This window comes from Neomonachus schauinslandi, chromosome 4 (genome assembly GCF_002201575.2).
Source record: "Neomonachus schauinslandi chromosome 4, ASM220157v2, whole genome shotgun sequence".
Taxonomy (NCBI): domain Eukaryota; kingdom Metazoa; phylum Chordata; class Mammalia; order Carnivora; family Phocidae; genus Neomonachus; species Neomonachus schauinslandi.
Window position 1 is genome coordinate 35,396,080 of NC_058406.1, and position 26,361 is coordinate 35,422,440.

The 26,361-nt window shown below is 39.7% G+C and overlaps 1 protein-coding gene and 1 pseudogene across 3 annotated transcripts in view; one reads left to right on the forward strand and one right to left on the reverse strand.

Moving 5' to 3' along the window:
* The window catches only part of MAST2 (microtubule associated serine/threonine kinase 2), a 217,296-nt gene that overhangs the window by 110,974 nt on the left and 79,961 nt on the right, over window positions 1–26,361 (forward strand). The gene's annotated exons all lie outside the window — the stretch shown is intronic.
* LOC110575320 lies at window positions 10,632–16,584 on the reverse strand (annotated as a pseudogene).

Here is a 26,361-nt window from a genome sequence, read left to right on the forward strand (position 1 = left end):
GTTGTTGAGTGCTGTCCAATCCCAGGGAAATGTTAAGCTTTCCTAGTGCTGACAAAGCTAAAGGAATATTGGCACAGATATATTATAATGCCAGTAAGTTTAAAGAAAGTGCTCTCTGTGGGGATATGTTAAACCGTAGGAGTTAAGAGTGATGCTTTCTTTGGGTCAGATGAAGGACATAAGATAGGATTCTCATTTTCTAAAAATCAAGTATTTTCCAACCTTTAGCATTATTTAAGGAGCTCTATGCTCTCTCTCCTCTCCCAATTTATTATTGCACAGCAGGCTAAAGAGAAATGTATTTGCTATTGTCAGAATCTTCTGCTGAAAGGTATTTATAGCATAGCGGTTCATAACATTGATTCTAGAGATTACTTCAGTTCACTAACTTGGCTGAACACAGGAATACTTCTGGCTAGCGTAATTCATATGTAGGGTAACTAGGTGCAGATATATTGAGGAAAGGGTACCTTCCCCTTTACCACCCCTTTAAAGATTTTAACCTCTTTGTGTATGTGGTTTTTTTTTTTAATGGAATTATAATAATAGCACATGTATTATAGGACTGTGATGAGGACTACCTTGGTATTATGTGTAGAGTGCTTAGAATAAAATCCAGTACATAGTAAGTACTTATAAATGTTGGTTGCTGTTATGTCATCATTATTATATTACTATTACTATTACTCAGGAGAATGGGCTTGGGTATTAGAGAATGGACCGTGTTGAGTAGAAACTTAGGGCCTGGCCTTAACTGCATGGCCTTGGCTTGGGATGGGGATAGACCATGGCTGGTTTCTTAGTTGTGGGAGTGTGGGCTTTTGTGACTGACCCTGATAATATCACAAAACTTTCCCAAAGTGGGACTCAGGACTTATTGAGAAGTTGTAGATTTCTGAAGAGTGTTTCCATTTTCATTAGGACTTACAGAGAGCAGGTAATTCTGAAATAGGAGCTGTGAGAGCCAAGTGATTAGACTGGTAATGGGAGGAATTGAGTGTCTGTAGCTACTAGGTGAGAGTGAGTTTGCTTGGGTAATAAGTACAGTGGCTTTCAAATTTTTTAGTTTCTGACCCTTAATAAAAAATAGATCTTACATTGCAGCCCATCACATCGTTTGCCCTTGTATTTATATGTATTATCAGGGGCGCCTGGGTGGCTCAGTTGGTTGGGCGACTGCCTTCGGCTCAGGTCATGATCCTGGAGTCCCGGGATCGAGTCCCGCATCGGGCTCTCTGCTCGGCGGGGAGTCTGCTTCTCCCTGTGACCTTCCCCCCTCTCATGTGCTCTCTCTCTCTCACTCTCTCAAATAAATGAATAAATAAAATCTTTAAAAAATATATATATATGTGTATTATCAGTAATAAATGTCACAAACATACATATTTCACAAAACAGGTCTTACTGTGTGAAGCACTCTAGTATTTTCTATTCTATTTCATTCTCTTTCCCTTTTAAGAAAATGTTGGACCTGACTTCTAAATTGATTTTATGAGTTACTAAAGAGTTGTGACCTGCAGTTGAAAAAATATTGGTTGGGGTAGGAATTAATCCTTTGAATGTTACCCTAGAAAAATAGTTTGACATACTTTGTTATCTAAATAAATGAGAGGAACCCTTCAGAGTTGGCAGGTTCTCTGAAACAGGGGACCAAGACTTTTGCTTATTCTGGTTCCTTTAGCTCCACTTGATCACTTGGCTTTACCTGAGCACTTGGCTTTCTTCAGGCCAGGCTGTTTTTGTCAGATGGTTTCTTGTATGTTTGGGCTTATCTCCTCCTCTACATTGGGAGTCAGCTCCTGGAGGGCAAGAACTATAATAATAGCTAACACTTTTGGGCACCTGGGTGGCTCTGTCGGTTAAGCGTCTGCCTTCGGCCCAGGTCATAATCCCAGGGTCTTGGGATCAAGCCCTGTGTCGGGCTCCTTGCTCGGCGGAGAGCCTGCTTCTCCCTGTCAAATAAATAAATAAAATCTTTGAAAAAAAAAATAGCTAACACTTCTATAGCACTTCCTCTTTGCTAGGCACTTTTCTGTTTTACTTATATTAATCTTCACCACAACCTCTTTATTAGGTACCTTAAATTATTTTCATTCTACAGATAGAGAAAACAAAGCATATGGAAGTTAAGTAGCTTACCCTTCATTAGAGTTCTTCTGTAGCTTACCATAATGTCTTGTGTAATATCTGCCATACAAATGATTTCATTAATAGTTACTGACTGAAATTAAACCAAATAGTTTCTGGGTTTATTTTCTTAGCTTTCCTATGGCTTTTCTCACTACAAGTTTATTCAAGTGATTAGAGAGTAGTAGAAATTGAATTAAAAATGATGCTGAGGGCGCCTGGGTGGCTCAGTTGGTTGAGCGGCTGCCTTCAGCTCAGGTCATGATCCCAGGGTCCTGGGATCGAGTCCCACATCGGGCTCCCCGCTCCGCGGGAAGCCTGCTTCTCCCTCTCCCGCTCCCCCTGCTTGTGTTCCCTCTCTCGCTGTGTCTCTCTCTGTCAAATAAATAAATAAAATCTTAAAAAAAATAAAATAAAAAAAATAAAAATGATGCTGAACTTTGTCTAAGGAAGGAATACAGAGTTTATTTAAATTGATCAAATTCAGAATTTGAATAATGGCTATGCTTTGAGCCCTAACATTAAGATTGTCATCCTCGGGCGCCTGGGTGGCTCAGTCGTTAAGCATCTGCCTTCGGCTCAGGTCATGATCCCAGGGTTCTGGGATCGAGTCCCACATCGAGCTCCCTGTTCGGCAGGAGGCCTGCTTCTCCCTCTCCCACTCCCCCTACTTGTGTTCCTGCTCTCGCTGTCTCTCTCTCTGTCAAATAAATAAATAAAATCTTTAAAAAAAAAAAAGATTGTCATCCTCCACCGGACATGGGTTTGAGAATGAATAATGTTGCAGAAATGCCCACATATTTAGCTCCTTAATTTACTGATTTGGGATCTTAGTATGCTTTCTTCCAGTCCCCTGCCCACTGCAACAGCTGTTCTATACTGGCTCACGCCTCCAGAGTTAATGGTATTTCTGTCACAGTGTGAGTTTTCAAGTTGGTATGTACAATTTTTGCCAGAGTCTTCACTGCTACCAGGCCTCAGGGTTGGAGGTTGCAACTGACTTGTGGGGGAGGGAGTTTGGTGCTTGTCACTAAGGAGGAACAAGGTGCTCTCTGACGCTCTGATTTGTTACAGGCCTAGTGTGAATGATGTCAGGCAGATCAGAGGACAGCTGATTCATTTGGGATCTGGGACTCCTCACTGTGCCTCACTGCTGCCTCCTGGGCTCTTAGGTCTTTTGCGGTGGGGGTGGGGGGAAATTCTGAATATTATGTTTTTGAAGAACAGTGCTTTAATTTTTCTCTTAAGTTTGGGAAGCCTTTGTAAGTTTCCTTTGGCTTATAGACCGCATACCCCTTGTGTGAGAGAACTTCCTGCCAAGACTCCCGAGTGTGAGAGGGCAAAAGCTTTGAGTAGCCAGGAAAATGATGAAACGGAGGAGAGAGAGACTGGGAGCACCATGTCTGCGGATTCAGTAAGGAGGCTGGGGTATCTGAGTGGAAACTGGCAGATGTTAGGAAAAGAACTAATGCCAACTAACACACTTTCATTTGCTTGGATAAAGACTCTGCTTTGGAGATGCCTGTCAGAAAGAGGGCTGAGCTGGCTTCACAAATTCAAGGTCAAAACACTGGTCCCTGGCAGGGGCCCACGGGGCTTCTAATTATGAAAATTGAGTTAGATACCATTTTAGGGGTGCTTAGGTACCTGGGGAACTGGGTTAACAATGAAGATCTTTCTTTCCTGCCGTGAAAGCAGATGTGTATTTAAACTTAGTGTCGAAGCTGCATATACAAGCCCCATGAATGTGAGAAACAAATGGAAATGAAAGTATCTTCTCCTTGGACTAGAGAGGGTATTGTATTTCTGCCCCTGGCCTGTCAGCTCAGGACCTCAGATCTGCCCTTGCAGATCCAAGTCTGAGTCCTTCAGGGTGTGACCTGAATTTTATTTCTGTGTTGGCCAATAGAGAAATAAAATAGAAATAGAAAAATACTTAGATAAGGATTTCATAGCTGGGGAATGGAAGATGGTGTCCACGTCAGGGTAGCTTTTCCAAGAGCTGCTCAGGCTTATTTAATGAAGAAGTGCAGAGTGCATTGATCAGCAAAGTAGGGAACCAGGGAAAGAAATGTCCTAGAATCCATTACACTTCAGTGATCTGTCTTGAACTGCCTTTGCGTAACTCAGGCTGGAGGGCGTGCCCTTGACTTTCTTCCTGTGAATGTTAGAGCTTACCTGGAGATAGTGTGGTATACTTGAATAGACACAATTCTTCAGTGGGCTTCCTTTGGGTCATTGCCTTTCTGTGTTAGTGGATGCTCATTGATTAAAGTAATGATTCGACCAGACTTTGGAAGACTGGACTTGTCTGAAGTATATAATTGGAAAGATTGGCCTATGTTTAAAAAAGTGTTTATCCTCCTACTAAGACTAAAAGTTAAAGACCATAAAAAAGAAGCTTTATGAACTAAAGTGCCATTTAAAGTGAAGAGGATTTGTTAGCAAAATTGTAAATTTTTTAAATTAAGTTTGTAGTTTCAGAGAACATAAGTGGTCAAAATCATGCTCTCCAAATGTTGTTGGTACACTACGGTAATCATTGTGTCTGTTTTAGTGACTTTGAATTTAGCTTAGGAAAATTCCCCCTGAGGAGCTAGTAAGTAGTTTATAAATCACTTTTCCTTTTTCAAACAATCCTTTTTAAACTCTAGCCTCATTGTATAACCAGTTTGCCAAGGAGTTAATTACTAGCAAATAAAGAATGAGATTTGGAATCACAGATCTGTACCTCTGAAGCAAATAATACATTATATGTTTAAAAAAAAAAGAAGAAGATAGCAGGAGGGGAAGAATGAAGGGGGGGAAATCGGAGGGGGAGACGAACCATGAGAGACTATGGACTCTGAAAAACAAACTGAGGGCTCTAGAGGGGAGGGGGGTGTGAGGATGGGTTAGCCTGATGATGGGTATTAAAGAGGGCACGTTCTGCATGGAGCACTGGGTGTTATATGCAAACAATGAATCATGGATCACTACATCAAAAACTAATGATATAATGTATGGTGATTAACATAATAAAAAAAGAATAAAATTTGGTTCTCATAGATTTATAATCTTAATTATATATTCATCAAAATGGCTAAGGCTCATTTTATATATTAAGATTTGAGACTCTAAAATTTTGTATAAGCAATATTATTTAGGTTAATAAGAACTGTCTTATTGTATGTTCTAATTAGCTCTAGCTTATATATAATATACTAGGGAGCTGATTTTTGCAATAGTTCTTTAGAAAAGTGAAAATTATTTTTGAAAGTGAGAGCCAAAGTTGATATTTTCAATTCTTGTAATTTTTATTATTATGTTGAGTTTGTGGAAATTTGGGCACATCTGGAATTTAAAATACTTTTCTGCCCTCTTTCTATCCTTTTATATCCACATATTGTGTACTCCTCTGGGAAATATGCTGAAGCCAGCTAAAGGGATAATTAGTAGGAAGGCAGAGATTTCCTTTGAATATATATAATTAAACACAAGTAGAATGTAACCGTATATAAACAGTAATAACAGTACAGGAAACTAATATTTTTAAACAGGTGCTTATGTGATACTTGTTTTTTTAAATCTTTGAAATGAAATATTGTGGCTAAATATGGTATTTGTATAGAAAGCCATGTTCCTACTATAGCAAATTAAATGCTGTGCATCTGTCAATTATTTTTCATCATCTGTGACCTATCAATCAATGATCAACAAAGTAGAAGTCCATATTTACCATCTGTTTTCAGTCTAATGATGTTATTTACTTAATAGTCTTCATTAGGACTTAACACATATCGAGATGGTTAGGTTGTTTTTAGGGGAAAAAAGTAACCTAAAAAACTAAAATTTAAGTAGAAGCAAAATTTATTATACAGAGTTAAATGATGTTATTTGAGGTTTCATTAGGCAAAAGTTAGCTAAATAAGTTGGTGTTATGGTAGATATAATCTAACTATTAATGTTTTACTTTTATGGATATATACATTTCTCTAGGAAGTTTTAGTCATTGACACAAAATATTACTTACTGCTTGCTAATTGGTGAGTTGTAGTAGATTTTTCCAGAAGCCAAATCTAAATACTTTGAATACCCAAAGCTTACATTTTTGGTTTTAATTCTGTGGATTAAATTTTAGTCTCAATGGTCCCTGTGTGCCAACATTGCACTGAAGTATGATATTCGAGAATGATTTTTGACCACTTTTTTTTTTGAGCTTCTTGCCTAAACTAACCCACTTTGAATATGTTTCTTTTTGGTTGAGAAATTATCCCTGACCCTGCTTTTTTCTACCGTGGTATGTTGTCAGAATCTCTACTCTTTGCCGAGGATCTGAAGTAAACCAGCACATGTTTTCACCCACATCAGCTCCAGCCCTGTACTTCACTAAAATCCCATTTAGTGCTGATTGTGCCCTGGCTACTTCTCCTCTTGCCTTTTTCCTGAACCCACAAGCTCATAGCAGTCCTGGCAGTCCCTGTTCCAGCCACGCGCTGCAGTGGAGGTAAGGAAACCTGCTCTGACGTGAATGTAGGCCTTGGTGATTGCTTTTGGCCTAGTAGCTAAAACCCAAACCTTTCTCCTTAATAATGGGGAGGAACCGAATAAAAGTCACAGAGAAGAGTAAGGGGAATGTATGTCAGATATTTCTGCTATATTCAAAATTCAAGAGAAGGAAAGCATATCAGTAGACAGTTATGTGCCCATTGTGATGGTAGGACAGCCCTGTGACCACTCCATGGGAGGAGCATAGTATGAGAGAATGCTAGAGCTTTCTAAAGGTTAACTAGTCCAAATGCCACATTTTACACAACAGGAAAATTTGATTCTGAAATAGGTTAAGTGATTTGTTCAGATTGCTGAAAATAACTCTATTCTCCTCATTTCTTTCTGCCTTTTTATATGGTCACCATTTGAGTACATGCTATGTGCTGGACACTGTTTTAGGCATGGAAAACAGAAGAGTGAACAGAAAGAACTAAAGCCCTGCCCTCAGAGGAGCTTAGATTCTAGTGGAGGGAGACAATGAGTAAATATATAACAGATGGATATATGTGATATTGAGAAAATTAAATAGGTTGAGGAGAGTAGGGAATGTGAGGCTCAGGGGTTGACATTTTATATAAGATGGTCAGGGAGCGTCCTCACTCGTAAGCTGACATATGAGCAAAGACCTGAAGGTAAGTCACAGAGCCAGAATAGAGGTATCTGGAGAAGAGTGTTTCAGACAGAGGCAACAGTTAAGTACGAAAGACCTGATCTAAGAGTTTGCTTCATGTGTTCTTTGTTCAGCAGAGTCCAGTGAAGCTTATATGGAATGAGTTAAGAGGTAAGAAGTGGGAAATGAGGTCTGAGACATAGTGAGAAGCCAAATGGAATAGAGCTTTAAATCCATTGTAAAGATTTTTGTTTTTATCCTGAGTGACATGAGAAGCTGTTGGAGGGTTTGAAGCAGAAGAATATTATGATCTGATTTAAATCAAAAGGATCCTTCTGGCTATAGTTAGAAGGTTACTGGTATAATCTTGGTAAGACTCAGTGGTGGTTTGAACCCATGGTGGTATAGGTGGTAAAAAGTGGTCAGATTTGAGGATGTATTTTGGAGGTAGAATTGATAGGATTTGTTGATGGATTACATGGCAGAGTTTGAGAAAAATATGAGTGAAGGATGACTGAAAATTGGGGGTTGAACAGCTAGAAAATTGTAAAAACCATGAACTGAGACTGGGAAACTGTCAGGGATCACTGATAAGACATTCAGTTAAAGGTAGGTGAAATTTGGACTGAAGATATATAAGGAATTATCAGTGTTTAAGTGCAACAAATGATTAGATATATGAGATCATCCAATGACTGCCTGTTGATAAAGAAGGAAGAAATGTCAAAGGATTGAGCCCTGAGGCCATCTGACTTTAAGAGATTGGGGAGATGAGGAACTAACAGAGGAGAGACTGAAAAGGAGTAGGGCTTTTTAGGAATGAGAAGAATCAAGAGAGAGAGGTATCTTGGAAACCAATCAAAGAATTTTTCAAGAAGGAAAGTATGTTTGATCAATAGGTATTTGTTAAGCTTTTTGTTAGGAAAAAAAATTACCAGGAAAACGAGAAATTTGAGTAGAAGCAATACTTATTATATATAAACTTAAGTGACATTATTTGATATAGGAGCTCAAATTCCACAGACATATTAGTACAGTGTTAGATTGACATAGGACAGTGTTAGAGGCTGACTTCTCCTGACGTCACCTTTCCAGAGGTCCTAGACTTGCTGTGTGATGCTGAGTAAAATTGTAAGTTGGGTAGCACCCACGACCTAACGTGTTCCCCCTTCTTGGCACATGACTTGAAGTACTATCTCTTCACATCTGTGGTCTTGCAACTTAGGGCTTGAAAACTTCTTATATTTTGTTATGTTTTTTCCTAGGCTTGTTCCCATGTCTGGTAACTGTGTTAGTGTTTCATTCCATTCTTCTTTTGTATCCGTCCCATGCCAAGTACCAGTTCAGTGATACAGCAAGATGATTTTACCTTGTTGTTTGCTGCATGTTTGTATTTCTTTAAACATTCTTGAATTTTATTCTGGGATGCAGTTATATTATTCAGAAATAGTTTGATTCTTTCAAGGATTACTTTTTGGCTTTGTTGGGTGGGCCTAGAGCAGCATTTGGGGCTAATTTTCCTTAATTCTGAGGCAGTGCTTTCTGAGTACTCTACTCGACATCTCTGCATTACGAGTTTTTTTCCCCACTCATGCTGGTGGGAACATGGTCTATTCCTGGCCCTGTGTGGGCTCTGGGAAGTGTACTACCTACTCATTTTCTTGGATAGTTTTCTTACCCACATTACTCAACTGAAAATTCAAGAGGAACCCTCTTGCTGAGCTCTCTCCTTTCGAGTACTCTGCCTTTCAAATTTTAGCCCCCTTAACCTCCCCAGCTTCTCAGTTTTGACTCTTCAGCTCGGGTAGACAGCTCGGCTCTTTGGGTACTCCCTGTGTTGCTTCCTAGAAATGTTCTCTAGGTAGTAAGCTGGGGCAATCTTAGGAATTACTTTGGAGCAGTTTTAGGGCTTACTTTGTATGTTTCCCTTCTGTAAAATGTCTAAGAGCTATTGTTTCACATGTAGCATTTTGTTTTGTTTTTACTTTTTGAGGCACAAGGAGGAATCTGGTCTCTGTTTCCCCATCATGGCAAGAAGCAGAAATCCAATCTTTCCTAATATTTTGAACTCATGCTTCCATGATCAGAAGTGAAGACTGCTTCATGAGATTATTGGTAGACTGATTCACATGTTAGATAAACCTAGTAGAAGCAGGACAGACTCTTTGTTTTATCATGCTTAGTCAAGAAAGGTTGAGAAATGAAACAACAGAAGAATAAGAATAGGTAGAATTTGCCAAGCATTTACTGTGTGCTAAGCATTTTTCTAATCCTCAGAATACCCTGATAAGATGGTAATACAAGTCCATTTTATTGATGAAGTGGATCATCCAAGTCAATCTATTTATAGATGAAGGCACTGTGGTACAGAGAGGTTAAGGAAATTGTTAATAAGTAATAGAAACTGGCATTCAGCCCCACAGAATCTTATTACAATATCTGTTGTCTTAAACCCTCTGCTCTAATGTTTCTGATGGAACATGTGCTATTTTGTATTTAGTTAATTAACTAACAAACTCTAAGGACTTCATAGGTCCCAGGTAGCATTCTAAGCATTAAAAAATTTGAGGTCATTCAGTCCTCACACCAATTCTGTGAGGCAGGGATTATTATTATGCTCATTTTGCAGATGAGAAGACCAAGGCACAGAGAGGTTAAATAAATTACTCAAGATAAAACAGCTGGTAGGGGCACCTGGGTGGCTCAGGTGTTCAACGTCTGTCTTCGGCTCAGGTTATGATCCCAGGGTCCTGGGATCAAGCCCCACATCGGGCTCCCTGCTTGGCGGGAAGCCTACTTCTCCCTCTCCCACTCCCCCTGCTTGTGTGTTCCCTCTCTCGCTGTGTCTCTCTCTGTCAAATATATAAATAAAATCTTTAAAAAAAACAAAAAACAGCTGGTAAGTGGCAGAGTTGGGAGTAAAACCTAGGCATTTCGGCTTCAGAGATCATATTCTTTTTTTTTTTTTTAAGATTTCATTTATTTGAGAGAGAGAGAGCATGAGAGCAGTGGGGAGGGGAAGAGGGAGAAGCAGACTTCCCACTGAACAGGGAGCTCGATGCGGGGCTTGATCCCAGGATCATGACCTGATCCAAAGGCAGATGCTTAACCCACTGAGCCACCCAGGTGCCCTGAGATTATATATATATATATATATTTTTTTTTAATAGCACAGCTTATATATTTCAAATGGACAATAAATTAGTATCATTTACAGTATCTTAAGATAAATTGCCTTTGAATGGGAGCCTCCTTTCCAGTACTTTGAGGTCTATAAGATGTATCTAGAAAATGTACTCCTGTGGGAAATGACTGCTTAAATCAAAAGGGGGGGAGGAGGGAGGGCTTGTGGTTTCTTTTTTGATTAATTGCTGTAACACTGTCCTTTGGGCAGCTGAGGGAGTTTCATGTTTTCTTTAGACATCATTAGGTGCTGGAGCTCTTGCAGGACAACTTTTTTTTTTTTAATTTTATTTTATTGTGTTATGTTAGTCACCATACATTACATCATTAGTTTTTGAGGTAATATTCCATGATTCATTGTTTGCGTATAACACCCATGCTTCATGCAGTATGTCTTGCAGGACAACTTTGATGATATATGAATTCTGCCATTTTGCTAGCACTGATACGGCTCTTGGGTCCACCATTCCATTAGAACTATTAACTATTAACATTCATATTAATTTTTGTTACAAATCTTACAAAGGGGGGTGGTTCTGGGTGTTTAGGTCCACATTCTATTTTAGGACTGTATATTAGGTTTTCATAAATTGTCTGAGCCCGTGGTGGCTGCCATCTTGTGTCGCTGTTGCTTGAAGGCTGGCCCCCCTGAGATCATATTCTTAACAACTATATTGTTCCCCCTCTCCATCTAAGATACTTCATTAATCTAATATAGTATATTCTTAATCTATATTATTTTGCAGACCCAGGTTTTCTCTTCCCAAAAAGACATGTTCGTGACATTCTTTACTAAATTTCCGTATACTGGGGGTAGGAGTTGGTATTTTACAGTCTATTGTCACTTCCAGGCCCCTGCCTTTATTACCTTTTTTCTTCTTTTAGGCTTTATTCGATTTTATCTTTTACCCCTGCTCATTGCTGTTCAGTTTTGTTCTCTCTATTCATTTTCAGAGCCTAGGAGAGCATCAGTGCCTAGTGAGCACAATGATGCACTTAAATTCTACAAAATCCTTACCATGTAGATGTGTTTATTGAATATTGCTGTTAAGCAATTGAGCAAATACAAGTTGAAAGAAGAGAAAAATGATTCTGGTAAACAATATGAAGAACTAAAAATTGAGAGCTACTGGCAGTGAATTTGATCTCTATTTAAAAATAGATTACCCAAGGGACGCCTGGCTGGTTCAATTGGTGGAGCATGCGACTTGTGATCTCGGGGTTATAGGTTTGAATGTAGGGAGCTAGGATTTGTACACTGCCATCTTGCAGTGGCCATATTGAATTTGTCTTTTATTCCTGTGGAGTATAACTATTGATATGGGCTGAATTGTGTCCTCCTTAAAATTTGTATGTTGAAGTTATAATAAGCATATTACCTTTAATGTGACTGTATTTGGAGATAGGGTCTTTGCAGGTTAAATGAGGTCATTGAGGTGGACCCTGGTATGAATGGCGCCCTATAAAGAGAGGATTTATGACAAAGACACAGAGCAGACAGCCATTTATAAGCCTGGTAGTGAGGTCTCAGAAGAAACCAACCCTACTGACACCTTCTAGCCTCCAGAACTGTGAGGAAATAAATGTCTTTTGTTTCAGCCACCTAGCCTATGGTACTTAGTTCTGGTAGTCCTAGCAAACTAAGAGCTATTGAGGCTTTTGGCTGCTTTGCCCTAAAGGGCTAGAAAATAGTATCCCTTTGCATGGTTGTTAGAACTGGCCCTCCTCAGAATCTTAACCTTCCTTACTGACTACATCTTAGTCATGTGCTTAGAACCTTACAGATTGTTGCCCATAATAATTTGAAGAACAGTCAAGGCACAGCTTTAAAATGATGCCCACTCAGTCTGTACTACATTTCTCTTTGTTCCTTGATGAAAAAGGATAGATGGGTCTGTTTTATTTATTTATTTTTTTTTAAAGATTTTTAAAATTTATTTGACAGAGAGAGACATAGCGAGAGCAGGAACACAAGCAGGGGGAGTGGGAGAGGGAGAAGCAGGCTTCCCCGCAGAGCAAGGAGCCCGATACGGGGCTCGATCCCAGGACCCTGGGATCATGACCTGAGCCGAAGGCAGACGCTTAATGACTGAGCCACCCAGGCGCCCTTAGATGGGTCTGTTTTAGACGAGCTTGATGGTGGCTCTTACGTGTCTTGGTAGGGTCTGATCAACCTTAAGAGGCATGATACATATGATAATGATTTGGGTTGAACTAATTAGCCTGTAACCTTCAGTCAACTTATACGTCTTCCAGGAATATGATTCCAGCCTATTGATTGGCACTCAGACATGGTTATTGCATTGTTGACATAACCTGATTTGAAGGGGTGCTAGATGTGGTCTGTGGTGTAACTGGTGTCCCTGCAGAGAAGAAAGGCTGTTGTGTCTTTGGCTATTCACTGGCCCAGCTAGGCCTCCTGGGGAAAAAAGTTTGGTGTTGGCAACTTCCTGGAACACAGAATGATTTCGATTTTGATTCAGTTTTTTTTTTTTTTAAGATTTTATTTATTTATTGGAGAGAGAGTGAGTGAGAGAGAGCATGAGAGGGGGGAGGGTCAGAAGGAGAAGCAGACTCCCTGCTGAGCAGGGAGCCTGATGTGGGACTCGATCCTGGGACTCCAGGATCACGACCTGAGCTGAAGGCAGTCGCTTAACCAACTGAGCCACCCAGGCGCCCGATTTTGATTCAGTTTTAAATTGCCATAGACTTTGTCAGCCCTGTAGTTGGGAGGATTTACAGCAAGAAATCCTTATTAGGGTTATACTGGAAGGGTTCTAACTCTAGCCCACTCCCTACTGTATAGGAATTCTTTTTATACATTGTCTAGGAAAAAGCTATCCAGCCTTTGTTTAAACATCTTTAGCAAACAAGAAGTTCACTACTGAAGTTTGCAAATGATACTAATTCAGCCCTCTGACCACTCCCATGTCACATGTGCGAGAGGTTTTTTGTAGACTTTTACGGCCAAGGACAGGTGTTCTTTTGGGCCTCCTCCAAAACTAGGCAGCCTTTGAAACCCCTTTTTGGTAGTGTCAAGATTGTTTCCTGCCAGAGAGAAAGCACTATTTTCATTTTACCAACACCTGCTTTTCTTGTCTGTCTTTTTTTAAACAACTGCTTTTCAAAGTAACTCTAAAGAAAAACGTCTCCAGAACTTGTTCTTATCCTGGCCCTGTTGAAGGCAAATTACTTCACTTCTTTCTGCCTCAGTTTTCTACATCATAAAAATGGGGATAATAATAGGTTCTTCAAGGGTTGCTCTAAGGATTAGATGAGTCAGTACAGGTAAAATTGCTCAGAATTCTACCCAGGCTGCTGTAACAGTTACTGTGTTGCCATCTTTGTTGGAAAACTTTTATGTTGTTGGTCCTCACACTTCATTTTGCTTACATATGTTTTCTCATATTCTTGTTTTCCCTTGGATAACTTTAGGTATCACTTATCATTATGTCCTGCCCATGGAAACTTTGTTACTGGCTAAGATAAGGCAGTGGCAGCTGGGTGCTCTTCTGCCCTCTCATAGAGTTTCACTGATTTCTGCTAAAAATTGGCCTGTTGGGGCATAGCAGGATGTGGACTAAAATGAGAACAACTCTTTTGGGGTTATTTTTTGGCAGTAAGAAAAGTTCATCAGACTAGGTTTAAGGTGTTTCATTTTTCCTGTCCTCCTGTGTAAGGGAAAGAACAACTTGAGAGTGCCTTCAGGAGATAGGATTCTCCTATTAGGAAAGGGAAAGTACTTTTTTTTTTTTTTTTTTTTTTAGTAGAAAGGTAAAATAATGAAGAATACTAGCTGTGACTTATCCTTTGTGTGGCAGAAAAATTTTCATAGATCCTGGCTTCAGGTAACTCTGAATAAACATGTAGTTCTATTTAGCAGGATGCCAAAGGCTTGCTCTTAGATTAAGAGTAAGAAGCTGAGGGTTTCTAGGATATTTGTTTCTGGAAGTAGGAAAATTTTGTTCACTAAAAAACTCTCTTTTTAAAATGTTGTATTATAGAAAATATCAAAAACGTTACAAAATAGAGTAGTCTCATATCTTGAGTGTCTACTTATTATCAACTCGTGGTCAGTATATTATCTCCTCTGCATCTCTACCTAGTCCCCCAACCCGATTATTTTAAAGCAAATCCCAGACTGTGTCGTTTTACCTGTAAATATTTGTTTGTATCTCTACAGGTAAGGGCTCTTTAAAAACATAAGCATATTACCGTTATAACACCTAAAACAATTAATAAGAATTTACCAGTATCGTGGACGCCTGGGTGGCTCAGATGGTTAAGCGTCTGCCTTCGGCTCAGGTCATGATCTCAGGGTCCTGGGATCGAGTCCCACATCGGGCTCCCTGCTCCTTGGGAGCCTGCTTCTCCCTCTGCCTCTCTCTCTCTCTCTGTCTCTCATGAATAAATAAATAAAATCCTTAAAAAAAAAAAAAAGAATTTACTAGTATCATCAAATTTCCAGTCAGTATTCTTTGCTTTTTTGGTTATTTTTAAAGACTTATTTATTTGTTTTAGAGAGAGAGAGAGAGAGCAGGAGGGAGGGGCAGAGGGTGAGGGAAAGAGAAACTCCAAGCAGATGCCACACTGAGCACAGAGCCCATATAGGGTTGATCTCACCACCCCGAGATCAGGACCCCAAGCCAAAACCAAGAGTCAGACGCTTAACCAACTGTACCACCCAGACACCCCTGTTTTATTTGTTTATTTTTTATTTATTTTTAAAAATTTTAAAAGATTTTATTTATTTGAGAGAGAGAGAAAGCACAGAGGGAGGGTGATAGGGAGAAGCAGACTCCCCTCTGAGCAGAGAGCCCGACATGGGGCTCGATCCCAGGACCCTGAGATCATGACCTGAGCCAAAGATGCTTAACCAACTGAGCTACCCAGGCACTCCTGTTTTTCTTTTTTTTTTAAATCAATATCCAAACTATGCCAAACACAGTTCATTTGATTAATATGTCTCTTAAGTAGGGTGATCTTACCATTTATTACCTAAACTGGGAAACTTGATAATGAAAGGAGATTCTATTAACAATTATAGTGGGACAACAGGTAGAAACCTGATTGTCATGGACAAATTGGGATGTCTGGTCACTGTGCTTCTAAGTTTCTTTTAATCTAAGTTTTTCCACCATTTTTCTTTTTCATTTTGCATTTCATTTGTTGAAGAAACTGAGTTTGTCCTCTAGACTTTTCCTATATACTGGATTTTGTTCACTGCATCCCTGAGAGGTTGTTTAACATGTTTTATGACCTCTGTTATTTCCCGTAAACTAGTAGCTTGATCTGATTCTGGTTTGATTTGGGGGCCTGGGGAAGAACACTTAATAGTTGGTGCACTGTACAGTTGTCAGGAGGCAGGTAATGTCAGATCTCTCCCATGTTTTGATAGCATTGGCCATTGGTAATTATCACCATTATTTTATTAGGAATTTGCAAAAGGGTTATTCCCATTCCCTTTTCATCTATTAGCTACAGTGCCTACAGAAAAGGAATTTCCCCCTCATTATCTATTTGTTACCCTTACTCTTGAGTCAATTTAGCTAGACTCTTTCCTGGCTCTTCAACCTGATGCCTCAGATGTCACCAGTTCCTTGGTCTTATTTCAAACCTGGTGACTACTGCTTTGTAGTGAAGATTGTATACTCACAGTAGTGCAACAGAAGATTTTTGTGCAAGGCCTTTGGAGCTTGCTGTTTAAGTAGCTGCTAACTGATTGCTGAGCTGAGGAAAACCTTGGCTTCCTCTTTTGGCTCCCAGTAGTCATCCTGGGGTACCTTTTATGTAGACGCTTGTTATGCAGGTGCTCCAAGAGGTGAGAACTGATCCAGATATCAAGAACCCAGCAGCCCAGGCAACCGCAAAGATAAATGTTACTTGTTCGTGGTTTTTTTTTTTAGGAGGGGCTCTTGCAGCAGCTTCTCTTTCATGCCCCTGGATGCTACCAGAGGAGGAACCAGTGCCAATCCTGATTGCCTTAGAGGGTCAATCCCTTCCTTGTCTTGGTAGATAGGAGGTTTGGAGTTAGACAGTCCTTCTTTTGAGGAACTAGCGCACTTGTGGAAGAGTCGAAGACACAAATAATTTTCAATGATAGAGTTATCTAGCATAGAAGAGTTAATTTTCATGGTGTACCTTCAGGATAAATTCCTAGAATTGGGGATGCTGAGTCAAAGAATAAATGCATATGTAGTTTTATTAACTATTGTCCAGTTTCCCAACATAGTGGTTATATCATTTTGTAGTTCCACTAGTGGTGTAAGATAATGTCTACAGTAGTCCCCTCTTATTTGCAGAGGACCCAGTGGATACCTGAAAGTGCGGATCGTACCAAGCCCTATATATGCTATGTTTTTTCCTATACATACATACCTATGATAGAGTTTAATTTATAAATTATGCACAGCAAGAAATTAACAACAATGAATAATTTTAAAATAGAATAATTATAACAATATACTGTAATGAAAGTTATGTGAATGTGGTCTCTCTTTCTCTCAAAATGTCTTATTGTCCTGTACTCACCCTTCTTGTGTTGATATAAGATAATAAAATGCCTACATGATGAGATGACGTGAGGTGAATGATACAGGCATTGTGACATAGCATTAGGCTCCAGTTGACCTGACAGTATGTCTTCCCGACTGTGGGTGACTGAAACTGCTAGGTGTGAAACTTCAGGAAGGGAGGGGGGGTACTACTGTCATTTGTCAACTATACTTCAGTTAAAAATAAAAAGAAATTGAAAAATTAAAAAGTAGGGGAACTACTGTATTTGCTCACAGCCTTGCCAACCAAATATGTTATCAAGCTTTTGAATTTTTGCCAGTCTGATGGGTGAGAAATGATATCTGAGTACCTAACTAAAAAAAAAGTCATATTAAGGGGCAAGTGGGTGGCTCAGTTGGTTAAATGTTTGACTCTTGATCTCAGCTTAGGTCTTGATCTCAGGTTCGTGAGTTCAAGCCCCGCGTGGAGCCTACTTTAAAAAAGTAAAATGAATAAAAATTTAAAAAGTAAAAAGTCATGTTAAAATTATCCTAAAGGATGAAGAATGTGTTTTCCAACCTTATATGGAGGGAATTAGTTTTCCTGCCTAGGAAATGAGGTGGATTCATCCATTATTTCATTCAACTGTGTACTAGATCCTGTGAGTAGAGGAATAGGCCCAAATTGGCAGTAGGAAAATTCCCAGCACATGGTGGAGTGAGAGGTAATGCTTTTTATCCAGTAAGCTTTCAGCTTTCAGCCTCATTCATCTCTATTACAGCCATTCTGAGAACATTTCAGGTGATTGCTCTGGAGTTTAGCAGATATATATATTTTTAAATATTTTATTTATTTATTTGAGAGAGCACAAGTGGGGGAGAGGAAGAAGCAGGCTCCCTGCTCAGCAGGAAGCCTGTGTCTCCCTCTCCCTCTGCTCCTCAGCCCCGCTCTTGCTCTCTCTCTCTCAAATAAATAAATAAAATCTTTAAAAAAATAATTTCAAAATTGCAAGAATAGTTCAAAAAGTCCCCCACCCCTAAACCAGTAGTCAGCAGACTAGAGCCCTTGGGCCAAATGCAAGCTACGGCCTGTGTTTGTACAGCCCTTGTGCTAAGAATGGATTTTACATTTTTGAAGGGATGTTTTTTAAAAAAAACCTAAGGACTGTGTAACAGAGATCACATATGGCCTGCAAAGCCTAAAATATTTATTATCTGGCCCATTACAGAGTTTGCCCTAATCCATTTCAGAATCCATTCCTGACATGATATCCCATCACTCCAGAATACTTCAGCATGTACTTCCCGCAGATACATTTTTGTAGCTATGATATAGCCCTTAAAATCAGGAAATTAATATTGATAAATACCATCACCTAATCTACAGATTAATTCATATTATTCCACAAGTCCCAGTAATGTCTTTTATAACAAAATGATCCAACTGAGGATCATGTATTAAAATTTTACTTCTTTTAGTTTCCTAAAATTCAGAACAATTCTGTAGTCTTTTCTCAACTTTTATGACTTTGACACTTTTGAATGTTATAGGCTGGTTATTTGATAGAATGCCTTGCAATTTGGATTTGTCTGATATTTCCTCAGGATTCGTTTCAGGTTATGCATTGTTAGGGAGGAAAAACTTTTCCTCTACCCTCTTAGTTCAGTGCATGGGGGCCTGTGAATTAAACTAACAAAAGAAAGATTAGCAGGAGAAAAGGCATATAATGTTTATTAATATTTACATGCTTAGGAGTTCATAGAAAAGGAAATGTAACTCAAAGAACTGGTTAGACTCAAGCTTAAGTACCTTTTTACAAAGAAAAGCGGGTTTGGGCTTCAAGGGATGATAATTTGTGGGGCATATAGGAAATATGTGGAGGAACTAATGGAAAGTAAACAAACTTCCATAATGATAATTACATCTGTTACATAAGCCAGCCAGGTATGTCTTACAGGGCCAGAAAACATACCACTGTTACATCAGTATTATGTCTACTACTGTAGACATTATCAAACTTCCTTACTTCCATAGAAATGGAAATGCAAACACATTGTAGCTCTTCTCTCCCAGGTACAGAGGGACGGACATATTCCTCAAAGGGATATCGGCCTGGTTTCAGGCAGATAATGAGAGGGCAGAGAACTCTTCCTGCCTCTGTTGATTCTCATTTGCCTTTGGCTTAAAATAATCCTTTTACCAAAGTAGCATATTTTGGGGTGGCAAATTCTGGTCCCCTTCAGCATGTTTAGCAGGATGTTCCTTTTGCTGTTCCTGAAAAAGGGTGGTGTGTTCTTGTTGCATCCTATCAGGTGATACAGGCTTTCATTTTATCCATTACCCTGATATTAACCTTGATCACTTGATATGCTGCGTTTCTCTGCTGTAAGGTTACTTTTTTTTTTTACCTCTCTATTTAGTAAGTATTTTGAGGGAAAGTTATGTCTCTTTTTTTTTTTTTAAGATTTTATTTATTCATTTGAGACACAGAGACACAGAGAGAGAGAGAGAGAGCATGAGCAGGGGGAGAGGCAGAGGTAGAGGGAGAAGCAGGCTCCCTGCTGAGCCAGGAGCCCGATGTCGGGCTCGATCCCGGGACCCCAGGATCATGACCTGAGCTGAAGGCAGACGCTTAACCATCTGAGCCACCCAGGCGTCCGAGTTATGTCACTTTCAATGAAATTATGTAACCACCCCATTTCTCATCAAATTCTAATCCACTATTTTTAGCTTCCATTGATGTTTCTTGGCTGAATAGTTACTCTATGCTGGTTGTCAAATGGTATTTTTCAAATTCCATCATTCTTTCTGCACTCATCAGTTGGCATTGCACTATTAAGGGAAAGGTTTCTCTTCTCCCTGTTCATTTTTTCTCTTTGATGTATCAGCATGAATTCAGTGGGCTCTTATTTTGTTTAATGGGTTATAATCCATTTTTTTAAAGATTTTATTTATTTGAGAGAGAGAGCACAAGTGGCAGAGGGAGAGGGAGAAAGAATCTGAAACAGACTTCACACTGAGCTCAGAGACTGACAAAGGGCTCGATCCCATGACTGCAAGATCATGACCTGAGCCGAAACCAAGAGTTGGATGCTTAACCAACTGAGCCACCCAGGTGCCCCTATTTAATGGGTTATAATCTATTAATAACATTATATATTTTGATGTTGAAATTGTACCATATTTGGTCAAGGGGAGTCTCTTCATGCTGGCTTTTTTTTTTGGACATGTCCCCACTATTCTTTGAGAACTTTGTAACTTTCTGGTCCTGTAAGACATACCTGGCTGGCTTATTTTGTACTCCCTACCCTAGCCCTTGTATTAGCCATTTCTCCAAGGAACACAGGTCCTTTTAGTGGAGAATGGTATTTAAAAGCCACAATATTGATGATAGGCATGTTTGCTGATACTTGGGTTCACTGTTCCAGGGAATGTATTCACGTACCATGCATGTGTGTGTGACTTCCCCCAACCACTTGGCCATCATCATCATCTAATGGCTTCTAGACTGAATTATTCAGGAAGGAAGAGGAGGAAGGAGGATTTTTAATTCCACTACATACATTAGATGCAGTCTTAGATGCCTGCATAATTTTTAAAATTAAGGCTACTGATATCATTTACATACTATAAAATCCAATTCTCAGTTATCCCGTGGTTTTTATCAAATTTGTAGAATTGTGCAGCCATCAGCATAATCTAAATTTAAAATATTTCCGTAACCCAAAGAGTTTCCTTGTGCCCATTACACAATTGCACTCTTTTCTCCTTGGGAACCTCTTACCTTAGGCAACCACTGATCTGATTTTGGCTGTATAAACGTGCTGTTTCTGAACATTTCATATAAATGGAATCATATACTTTGTAGTTTTTTTTTTGTTTGTTTCCGGCTTCTTTTAGCATAATGTTTTTGAGGTTTATTCCTTTTTATTGCTGACTAATATTTCATTGTATGGATAGACCACATTTTGTTAATCCATTCACCAGTTGATGAACATTTGGATTGGTTCCAGTTTGGGACTATTTGGCATAAATGTTGCTGTGAACATTTACATACATGTCATTGTGTGTACATATGTTTCCATTTCTCTTGGGCAGATCCTGGGAATGAAGTTGTGTTGTATGGTAAGTTTATACTTTTTAAAAACCTCCAAACTGTTTTCTGCAGTGGCTGTATCATTTTCTATTCCCACCAGTGATACTTGAGGGATTGTTTTTCTACCTTCTCACCAACACTAGATATACTGTCTTATTGGTTATAGCCATTCTAGTGGGTGTGTAGTGGTAGCTTGTTGTGGTGGTTTTTTTTTTTTTTTTTAAAGATTTTATTTATTTACGTGACAGAGAGAGAGACAGCGAGAGAGGGAACACAAGCAGGGGGAGTGGGAGAGGGAGAAGCAGGCTTCCCGCTGAGCAGGGAGCCTGACGCAGGGCTCGATCCCAGGATCCTGGGATCATGACCTGAGCCGAAGGCATACGCTTAACGACTGAGCCACCCAGGCCCCCCAGCTTATTGTGGTTTTGATTTGCATTTCCTTAATGATTAGTGGTGTGGAGCAGCTTTTTATGTGCTTGTTGATCATACATATATCTTCTTAGGAGAAATGTCTTTTCAAGTCCTTTGGTCATTTTAAAATCTGGTGTTGTTCGTTGTTGTGTAGGAGTTCTTTATATATTCTGGACATTAATTTTTGGTAGTATCTTTGCATAGATTTTGTTCTGGACCTATTTGGATTACTAATTATTTTATTTTATTATTTTTAAAAGATTTTATTTATTTATTCATAAGAGACAGAGAGAGAGAGAGGCAGAGGGAGAAGCAGGCTCCCCACTGAGCAGGGAGCCTGACGCGGGACTCGATCCCAGGACCCTGGGATCATGACCTGAGCCGAAGGCAGACGCTTAACCATCTGAGCCACCCAGGCACCCTATTTTTTTTCTTTTTAAGATTTTATTTATTTATTTGACAGAGAGAGACACAGCGAGAGAGGGCACACAAGCAGGGGGAGTGGGAGAGGGAGAAGCAGGCTTCCTGCTGAGCAGGGAGCCCGATGTGGGGCTCGATCCCAGGACCCTGGGATCATGACCTGAGCCAAAGGCAGACGCTTAATGACTGAGCCACCCAGATGCCCCTGGATTACTAATTATTTTTAAAAGAGGTATATACTCCCTAGTCTAAATGTTTGCAAGAAGTTCATGTAGAAGAAGGACCAAGGCAGTGACCTAGAGTATATGGAAGTGTCTGTGGTTCATAAGGAGGCTCATTATATTGCAGTTTTTTCTACCTGTAAGTCTGTCCTTGGGCCTCTGCATTATGGTCCCAAATAAGGGAGCTTATTCAGGAAAATAAACTCATAACCATCCATTCATTGTGTCTTTGAGTGGGTTTCTTAGTACTGTCTTTCACTAATTCTCTTTTTGATTATTTTACCTCAGAGTTTACCTCATCTGTTGAGTTTTAATAATTTTTAAAATTGAGGTATAACTGACATTATATTAGTTTCATACAACATAATGATTTGATATTTATATATATTATGAGCGATCACTACAGTATGTCCAGTTAACATCCATCACCATACACAGCTACAAAATTTTTTTCTTGTGATGAGAACTTTCTTTTAATTAATTAATTGAGAAGGGAGAGAGACTGAGCGGGGTCAGGGGCAGGGGCAGAGGGAGAGGGAGAAGGAGAGAGAGAATCTCAAGCAGACTCTACACTGAGCCTGGAGCCCAACATGGGGCTCTATCCCACAACCTGAAATCATGACCCGAGCCGAAATCAAGAGTTGGATGCTCAACCAACCAACTGAGCCACCCAGGTGTCCCTGTGATGCAAACTTTCAAGATCCCCTCTTTTAGCTACTTTCAAATATGCAATATAGTATTATTAACTAGAGTCACCATGCTGTAATTCATTGACATGACATTCATTTTATAACTGGAAATTTGTATCTTTTGACCCCCTCCACCCATTTTGCTGTCCCCCCCACCCCCTACCTCAGACAACTACAGTCTGTTCTCTAGATCCACAAGCTAAGTTTGTTTTATATTCCACATACAGGTGAGATCATATGGTATTTATCTATTTCTGTCTGACTTATTTCACTTAGTATAATGCCCTTGAGGTCCATCCATGTTGTTGCACATGACAAGTTTTCATTCTTCTTTATGGATGAATAATAATCCACTCTCTATTATACCACATTTTCTTTATCCACTTATCCTTTCAACATCTACAATTTTAACTTATAAAATAGCTAATTAAATTATTTTCCATATCTATTCTTATTACTGCTGGTTTTGATTCATTAATTTTTATTTTAAAAATGTTATTTATATTTCTGATAAGCTGAAGTATTTAAAAGACTTTCTCAGATTTCTTTTAGTTGAGTTTCTTTCTTTCTCTTTCTCTTCTCTTCTCTTCTCTTCTCTTCTCTTCTCTTCTCTTCTCTTCTCTTCTTTCTGAGCGAGCGAGCGTGAGCGGGGTGGGGGAGAGGGAGAGAGAATCTTAAGCAGGCTTCATGCCCAGCCTGAAGCTCATCTAAAAACCGTGAGATCATAACCTGAACCAAAATTAAGAGTTGGATGCTTAACTGACTGAGCCACCCAGGCATCCCAATTATTTGGATTTTGACCCAAAGAAATTCATCTTCCCATCATTGATTTTATTGACTGACTTTTTTAGCATTAGAATACATTTGCCCATTATAGAAATTTCCATCTAAGCTGCAAAGTGCTTCTCAGTATGTTACATCAGATGATCTGATCACCCCAGCATTACTCCTAGAGCCCTCTCTTCTTCTGTTCCACTCTAGACTGAGTATTCTCCAGTCCTCTGGCATAGTTGTTGTCATGGTATTCCCAGTACCTCTCTCCACTGTGCGTTCTGAGTTCCCCAGGCCTTCTGCCTTCTTCTTAGTTTAATCTTTCCTTTTTGTGGAGCACAGACACCCAGATTCTTTTTTTTTTTTTTTTTTAAGATTTTATTTATTTATTTGAAAGAGAGAGAATGAGAGAGAGCACATGAGAGGGGGGAGGGTCAGAGGGAGAAGCAGACTCCCTGCCGAGCAGGGAGCCCGACGCGGGACTCGATCCCGGGACTCCAGGATCATGACCTGAGCCGAAGGCAGTCGCTTAACCAACTGAGCCACCCAGGCGCCCGACACCCAGATTCTTAAAAGGAAACTGTGTCAGTATATGTTGCTTGAGTTCTCTTCCCTGACATATCTAAGTTTCTTCTTTCTTGGGCCTCTGAAGGCCAAGGATTGATTGTATTTGCACATTTTTTTAGTCCTTTGAACCTCACAATTAACTGTCACTAAAAACCACTGTGATAGAATTTGGCTACTGAAAGTGGGGGCCTGGTCCTTAAAGTAGCCTCTGTTTGTACTGCTGCTTCATAGAAACAGAGCTGTGTTCTAATCTTCTCTATTATGGAAATTTGGGCATAGGCCAGACAGCTGGGCTATTTATTGAGGAAGGAGGCAGAAAAGAAGGGCTGTTACTAATGCAGGGTTTAATCTGGATGTTGGACTAACATACGGTGTCATTACAACATCTTTTTAAGTTTATTTATTTATTTAGGTAATCTCTACACCTAGTGTGGGATTCAAACTCATGACCCCAAGATCAAGAGTGGCATGCCCTTCTGAGCATGCCAGACGCCCCTTCAAGACATTTTTATATCTCCCTTTAACCAATAGCTCTCAAAGAAACTGGTCTGGAAATGTAACCTGGGAGCGGGCTCATAATTTGGAATTTCCAAAGAAATGTAGAAACCATGGGAATTAGTAAAGATAAACCAAATTTACCACAACTTCCTAGACACTGTGTAATCAAGAATAACTTTATACTATTTCATTTTACCAGGGCCTGTATTTGTGGAGGGCCTCTTTAGTGAAAGTATACTTAATTCAAGGAAAAAATCTTTAGTCTCAGGATGGCTGGGTGGCTCAGTCTGTTAAGCATTTGCCTTTGGTTCAGGTCATGATCCCAGGGTCCTAAGATCTAATCCTGCATCAGGCTCCTTGCTCAGTGGGGAGCCTGCTTCTCCCTCTGCCTGCCACTCCCCCTGCTTGTGCATGCTCTCTCTTTCTCTCTCTGACAAATAAATAAATAAAATCTCATTGGCCACTTTCCTTTGACTACCAAGTGATGTACTGCTTTAAAAATGTATGATAGGACCATTCTGTCTTTTTTTTTTTTTTTAAAGATTTTATTTATTTATTTTGACAGAGAGAGACACAGCGAGAGAGGGAACACAAGCAGGGGGAGTGGGAGAGGGAGAAGCAGGCTTCCCGCGGAGCAGGGAGCCCGATGCGGGGCTCTATCCCAGGACCCTGGGATCATGACCTGAGCCGAAGGCAGATGCTTAACGACTGAGCCACCCAGGCGCCCCAGGACCATTCTGTCTTATTCATTAGTTATCCAAGTAATAATAACTGTGTATCAGCCATTGTCCTGGGCCCTGAAAATACAGACATGCTTAGAATACACAAATTCTGAAGCAGTGCCCACTCTTGGGCTTTTGAATTTCTCTCCCATCTTTATGGCCAGGTTTATTAATTTAGAACCCTGGGAATGTGAACATCAACTACAGTCACCAATGACAGAATTATCTGGTCTCTAGATGGTGGGCACACTTACTAAGGTGTGGTGGGTAATTCTTTCTTCATCTTGAGACTGGGGGTGGGGACAGGTTGCTGCCGCCATGTTAGGGAAACTTCCCATCATGTCACACAATTAACAGGGGAGGATATTGCACTGGTCTACATTTGGCCAGTTTCCCCCCCCTCTCCACAGGTTTTTTACTTTAAAACTGTTGATTCGTTCCAAGCATTCTGGGTCTTTTAAATCCATGTGGTGGTACCTTGGACATTGACATTTGAACTTTAGACTTATGTTTATTTCTTTTCTAAGTTGTTATTGTTGCAGGACAATGTTGCTGGACTTTTAGGTTTGGCTGTTATAAACTGCTACAAGCTGAATCATACCCTTGTTTTTGTGGATACATGCCTTCTGAATCATCTTTAGAATGGAGATCCACATTAAGAAAGTCCTACACATGATCTAAGCCAAAATGCCAAGAAGCAATTTCACATTGAGAAAGTCCTAGAGCAGAGGTGTAAATTACATTCGGTTTTCAAAAAATGTTAGTACCTTATTGTGACTTAGGACAAACTACTTAGCCTCTGTGCCTCGAGTTCCTTGTCTGTATAAGGGGAATAATAATAGTACCTGCTTCATAGGGTATGAGATACTACATGTAATGCTTTAAATGGTGCCCAGTTAGCACTCAATAAATATTAGCTATTATGATTATTGCTTTAAATGCATAGCTAAATTCAATAGACTGTGAAGAAAATGCCAAGGGACCCAAATTTAAGGAAACAGTAGCTGAACAGTGGAACCAG